General features: G+C 36.5%; 1 long non-coding RNA gene across 1 annotated transcript; it reads right to left on the bottom strand.

Moving 5' to 3' along the window:
* Positions 1-346: 346 nt before the first annotated feature.
* On the bottom strand, positions 347-4,584 carry LOC143686283 (uncharacterized). The gene is made up of 3 exons (XR_013177000.1): positions 4,460-4,584; positions 1,058-1,186; positions 347-420 (listed from the first exon to the last, which is right to left on the bottom strand). It is a non-coding gene; the product is annotated as an uncharacterized LOC143686283 (long non-coding RNA).
* Between the last annotated feature and the right edge of the window lie 2,566 nt (positions 4,585-7,150).

Raw genomic sequence — 7,150 nt, 5'->3', positions numbered from 1 at the left:
TTCAATCTCACAGATTCTCCAACCTCAAGGTCATGAAGCATACAAGCTTGTGTGAAGAAGCCCAAAGCAAAAATTTCCTTAATCTATTTGTTTATATTGGTCAGAATTTAGAAAAAGTGAATCAAAAGTTGAGACTCAAGGATCGAAGTCACCTACAAATGTCATTATGGATACTCTACAAAATTTGAAAACGACAGTTAGCAGGTGCTGCCATTTACTCTTTATTTTACTAGAAATTATTCATCATATTTAAAGATGAAGATCTTTTTTCATAAAACATTTGCTTGGATTAAAATTACCATGCAAGATACCTACTATTGCAAAATCACAGATTCTCTGAATTCTTACCTAAGTCTAGGGTTACTTTCCATCTGATACTTGAATCCCTTGAACAAAATCTCTAGTTAGTGATCTTCAAAACTGGGAAAAATCCAGAGAGAGAAATATTGTAGATTCAGCCCATTCTAATTTTGTACAATATGACTTTCCCTTTGATTCACTATTGACCTGTTTTCTCTTTTCTATTTGCTATAATTTTTCCCATATTTATTTTTCACTAGCCAAAAATGTTTTTAAAATAAACATCTTAATGAGAGAATGAAATTTTCACCAATTCAAGCTGTCTCCTTTGAACTTCCCTTTCTCCTTAGTAATCAAACTAAAAGGGATAATTGGTGGTTGTATCTAGCTATTGCCAAATAATAAAATCATGTACCCATAAGTATAGGAAGTTTCCAATTTGCATCAAATCATATAGTATTAGTCCAATAAATGTTCAAATGCATCTATTTTAATCATTTTTTAAAAAGAAAGTACAGAGATAATGTCAAAATCAAACTCAAGATTGTGCCTTTTACAGGGGTTTGAATTGAGTAACAATACATTAAAAAGAAAATTAATTTTCCTCTTAAAAATATATGTTGTGGCATTGGATTAGAGTTGGCAAAATCAGTATGAATTCATATTTAGCTTAATATAGATACAGGTGGTTACATATAGAGATACTGATAGATGCATATATATGCAGGAATTAGTATACATGCATATATTTCCTTACTCTGTCAGCTGAGAAGGCCTCGAAGCAATGACACCCCAGTTGCAGCAAGGACACCTGGCACCCGTTTCTTGGTTTCCAATACCATTCTCCAATAAAACGGCTCTTTTGGAGAAATCACTGATTCAAGGACTGGGCAGGAAACATACAAAATGAGTTAGGAACATCTCATAGAATAAGAAAATAAGGAAATGCTCAAAAACGAAAACAAAAAACCCACATGATGGGTGTATGTCAATGACACAGTAGCGAACTGAAAGAGCTTCCAATATTCAAAGCTGCAACAATTTGACCAAAAAAAATAAACAAAGCAAGACTGACATAACATGATTTTTATCAATCCATACTGGTAGAAGTAAATGATTGAATAAATAAATGCGTGGGGAAGAAGAGACAAATCTCCCATGTAGAAGAATTCTAAATATGTGGAGATGCTCTGCCTTTAAGGAGGGGAATCATAGCTCATTCCTTAAATGTGAACTGCGTGTAAAAAAAATACAATATGGAAAGGGAGGAAAAGACAGGAGTTACTTTACATTTGAGAAATCTGACAAGCGCTCCCTTAGCCAGGCGATCAAGGTTTACATCAATAGTAAAAAGTCATTGTAATGGTATGAGCTTGGATAGAAGGTGATGAAAATGGCACTTTACTTCTGTGGTCTTCCTCCCTCCATCACAAAATCTATTCTAATCATGAGAAAGATACTTGACAAATCCCAATAGAGGAACCTTCTACAAAATATCTGAGCACTACTTCCCAAAACTGTCAAAGTTGTCATAAACAAGAAAAGTCTAAGAAACAGTCACAGCCAAGAGTAGCCAAAGGAGACATGATAACTAAATGTAACGTGGCATCCTGGATGAGATCTGGAACAGAAAAAGAATATTAGGTTAAAATTAAGGAAATCTGACTATGTAGATGTGCTGGTTTAGAGGATGTATGTACCCTAGAAAAGCCATGCTTAAATCCTAATCCCATTTTGTAAAGGCAGCTGTTTCTTCTAATCCCTATTCAATACTGTATGTTTGAAACTTTAATGAGATCATCTTCTTGGAGCTGTGACTCAATCAAGAGTAAGCATTAAACTTGATTAGATAGAGATGTGACTCCACCCATTTGGGTGGGACTTGATTAGTTTGTGGGGATCTTATAAAAGAGAAAACATTTTGGAGAAAGCTGGAGATTCAGAGAGAACAGAGAATGCTGCAGCACCACAAAGTGAAGAGTCCACAGCCAGCAACCTTTGGAGATGAAGAAGGAAAATGCCTCCCGGGGAGCTTCATGAAAACAGGAAGTCAGGAGTGAAAGCTAGCAGATGACGCCATCCTCACCATGTACCCTTCCAGCCAAGAGAGAAACTGTGACTGTGTTCACCATCTTCTCACTTGAGAGACCCTGAACTTCATTGGCCTTCTTGAACCAACATATCTTTTACTGGATGCCTTTGACTGGACATTTCTATAGACTTGTTTTAATTGGGACATTTTCTCAGCCTTAGAACTATAAACTAACAACTTATTAAATTCCCCGTTTTAAAAGCCATTCCATTTCTGGTAAATTGCATTCCAGCAGCTAGCAAACTAGAACAGCAGACTTTGGTTGATAATTATGTATTGATATTAGCTCATTAATTGAGACAAATGTAAAAATGTTAATATAAGGGAAACTGGGTAAGAGGTATATGGGAACGCTGTACTAACTTTTCAATTTTTCTGTAAATCTACAAGGGTTCTAAAAGTAAGGTCCATTTGTTTAAAATGTGTATGTTGAAGTATAAAAAGTTTGGATGTCTTGGGATTGTATGTATAAACTCTTATCAGCCTAAAGGCCAATCAAATTGAGTTTTTATTATTCTTTCCTTGGTTTGAAATAACTGAATTCTTTTGATAAAATGAATCACAGTTATTTACTTTCACTCCCTTAGGCAAGAACTTACACATACACTCTTCAATAGTGTATGTATTGTAACCTCTTATTGCAATATTTTTAATGAAAATTCTTTTCAGAAATAATACATTATGGAGTTGGGGTTTCAACTTTGAGTGAAGGCCATCAGTTCTTCCTTTTATAAATTCAAATAAAACTTGCATTCAAAATGAAGATCTCACATATATTACTTTTACAATAGCTCTGAAAACGAAAATGTGCCTCATGAGATAACAAAAAACAGTGCAATATGCCATCATGACTGTGGATCTTTGGGGCTGAAAATAACCCTGACTGAGAAACTCCAGGTATAGTAAAGTACAAATTATTCCAGCAATGACTAAAGTAATGGCAGGTAGGACAAACATAAGGTAAACTGAACACAGAACAAAATTTAAAACTCAAAACACCATATAGATGGAAATATTTATAAATGCTAGAAATAATATTCACATAAGAAAGGTATACACATTTTCCATGATTTCTCAATTGGAATTTGAGAATATTTAAAACTGCTAGAAATAATATTCACCTAATAAAGGCATACACTTCTTTCCAGGATTTCTCAATATAGGATGTATTTTGGGGCCTGTTTGCCATATTTATATTAATATACAATCAATTCCTATTTCCTTGTTTTTGGAATACACATTAAGGTCTGAGCCCCTTCCCTGATATCCAAATTCTGCACAACCTAGAAAAAATTCTACAAAGAAAGTTAATTTCCTTTTGTGTAAAAATGTATATTCTGTGGTGTTCAGGGGAGACGTTAGTTAAAATAGGGGACAAAGAAAGCTTTCGCTGGAGCATAATAACACTATACTAGAGAACAACTTTTAGTGTTGGGAAAGAAATTGGTACTCCTAAAGAATACTATCTAAAGTTGGAAATAGGACAAAAGCATGACTATAAGTTCTTTCAATGTCACATTGAAACATCATCTAACTGGACAACCCAAGGACTATCTAATTTTTTAGGGGGTACACCTTTGACTTACTACTTATTTTAGTTTGTTAATTCTGCTGGAAATGCAATATACCAGAAATGGGTTGCCTTTTATAAAGGGAATTTATTAAGTTACAGGTATACAGTACTAACGCCATAAAAATGTTCAAACGAAGGCATCCAGAGAAAGATACCTTGATTCAAGGAAAGGGCTGCTGAATGTTTGGACTTTCTCTTTCAGTTGGGAATGCATACATGATGTCCACTAGCTTTCTCTCCCTGCTTCTACTTTCAAATGCCTTCGCTGGGGGCATTTTTCTTCTGCATCTCCAAATTCATCTGTCCATGTCAGCTCTGAAGCTTTTTCCAAAATGGTTCCCTCTTAAAGGCCACCAATAAACAACCCACCTTGGGGTGGGCCACGGTGGCTCAGCAGGCAAGAATGCTCACCTGCCAGGCCAGAGGACCTGGGTTCGATTCCCGGTGCTTGCTCATGTGAAAAAAAAGTAATAAATAAAAAATAAACAACCTACCTTGAATGGGTGGAGACACATCTCCATGGAAACCACCTAATCAACAGGTCACACCCACAATTGGGTGGGTCATATTTCTATGGAAACAACTTAATCAAAAAGATTCCACCTAACAATACTGAATGAGGATTAAAGAGCATGGCTTTTCTGGGATATACAACTGTTTCAAACTGGCACCCTATTTCTCTTTTATTAGGGCCCAGGTTCTGTGAGTTACATGTGAATATATAGATTATTTTCTAATAGAGGTACAAGCTTTTTGGCAGAAAAGATAACCCTAAGGGTACAGTTTTTTGCCATGGAGGGTACTAATCAGTTTTATATTTTACTGATTAAACTTATTTCAGCAAGTCCTTTATTTCCCAACTGATTTAATATAAAATCTCTTTCTCTATACACACACATACACATGCCTACATACATGTATATGAATACATTACATATTTTATATATGATGAGTGTATATATGTGTGTGTGCGTGTATATGTGTGTATCTCAAGTCTTTGGGTCAACTTTACCATTCTTCTAATAGTACCCTCATTAATAAATTCTATGCATCTTGGACACATTCATGCTACATTTTTTTTAGAATCATACTTTGATTAAATTATCCATTTATTTACTTTCCCTCAGGTGATAACTTCCACATACTCTTCAACACTCTAAAACAGGCAACTGAAGAAGAAAGGTTTTGCTGGAATTCATCACCTTAGAGGTACATGACTGACCCTAGCGTTCACCTCTTCCCTGTTGTCCTCATCTATTTATGATTATGTGGTGCCTAAAGACAGTATTTGTGAGCTATCATCACTGATGGCAGACTATATATGACCTAACTTTTGCAGTCAAACCATTTTACTCTGTGATGGATGAACAAGTCGAATGTAGCATAAGCGTCCAAAGCTTTTAAGCAGTTATCAATTGGAGAAAATTATTTTGTTTAGCATTTTTATGCTTTTAAAGAAAAACCACTTCATTAATGAAAATCAATATTTATGCATTTCTCACCAAATATTATTCTCAAAGGAAATGAAACGTATTTCAATCTGTAAGTTATACTGGGGGGGTACTCATATAATTAATTAACATTACAATTTATCATGTAATCAATTCATAAAATTGTCCCATTTGTGATACAATAAGCAAAGGAACAAAGTACATTGTATAAAATATTGAAATACATAAAGGCAAAATAACTATTGCATGAAACTTCATTAAAGTATCATGTAGATGGGGCACCCTGTAGAGGCCGCCGGCCTGGCTCCCTTCCCCGCCCCAACCTACCTGACCCATCCGACTGGCAGACTGTCCTGAGCACGTGGGGAGAGGAGCCTGTGCCCACACGCGGTGGCAATGCCAAACCTCGCGCTGCCCGCAACTGCGCATGGAAGAGCACGCAGTCCCATCCGGCCTTCTTGAGGTTTCCGCGGGAACGGGCCAGATGCCAAGAGTCAGTGAAGGATTGTAGGAGAGCCAACTTGGAAGATAAAACACCTGATCAGCTAAATAAACATTATTGGTTATGTGCCAAACACTCTGAGCCCTCTATGATCTGTAGAACTAGTCCTTGTAGGATGGTTCTTTGAGACAATACTGTACAAGCCATGTCAACTCTTACCAGTCATTTGAACAATCCACACAGTAGACACAGAAAATGAAGAACTGAAATCAGGATACTGAAACAAACAAACAAAAATGGATGAAACTTCTAAACAGGAACAAAAACATAAGGAAACAAACAACAGCAGTGCTCAGAATCCAAATGCAGAAGAAGGGGTGAAGAACAGGATGAAGATAGTTTTACCTTTAACCCTTGAAGAGAAGAAAAACAAAGAATACCTAAAATCTGTATTTGAAATTTTAATTCTTATGGGGAAAAAAACATACCTTTGGATGGACATGAGGCTGATGAATTCCCGGAAGGTCTCTTTACTCCTGATAACTTTCAAGCACAGCTGTAGTGCTGAATACATTCTGGTGAAGAGGTTCTGAGAAAGCGCTTTGAGACACAGCAGTTAACACATTGTTCTGTTCAAAATCACAGCATAAACAGATGTGAGAGATGAGAGAGCGGCATCCGGGAAGAACCTCTCAGGGAAGTGAGAGACTCACACTTCTTTTCCATTATCATTGATGACGTGGTGGACATAGCAGCGGAAGAGCACCTGCCTGTGTTCATGAGGTTTGCAGATCAATCTCATAATCTGAGAGAGGAATTTGTGGGTTTCCTGCCTTATGAAGCTGATGAAGAAATTTTGGCTTCAAAATTTCACCCTTAATAACTGAGAAGTGGGGAATAAACCTGGAGTACTGTCATGGACAGGCTCACACTGTGCCCAGTGTATTTTCTTCCAAAATGAAAGTTGTTGCTTCTAGACTTCTTGAGGAATAAGCTGCTCTTCCTGTGCCTTAAATATGTGGTTAGCAAAATCAGTGCCTGTTACGGGCGTATCTGCGGTATTGGGAAGTTTCTTCTTTTTTCCATTGATCACAGCAACTACTTTTAGAACTTGACAATGTAATTTCAGTCCTTTTTCAGACCAATGAAGAAAGGGGTCATGAACTGAAGGAAATTTGCCATTCTCAATGGACAGGCAGGCATGATGCCTTTGAAATTTTAGTGGAAGTCCTGCAAGTGCTTGTTTTATACTTAGATGGTATAAATAGTGATGCAAATATTAGATGGAATAC

The sequence above is a fragment of the Tamandua tetradactyla genome, chromosome 1 (assembly GCF_023851605.1).
Source record: "Tamandua tetradactyla isolate mTamTet1 chromosome 1, mTamTet1.pri, whole genome shotgun sequence".
Taxonomy (NCBI): domain Eukaryota; kingdom Metazoa; phylum Chordata; class Mammalia; order Pilosa; family Myrmecophagidae; genus Tamandua; species Tamandua tetradactyla.
This window is presented reverse-complemented; position numbering and strand designations above follow the sequence as displayed.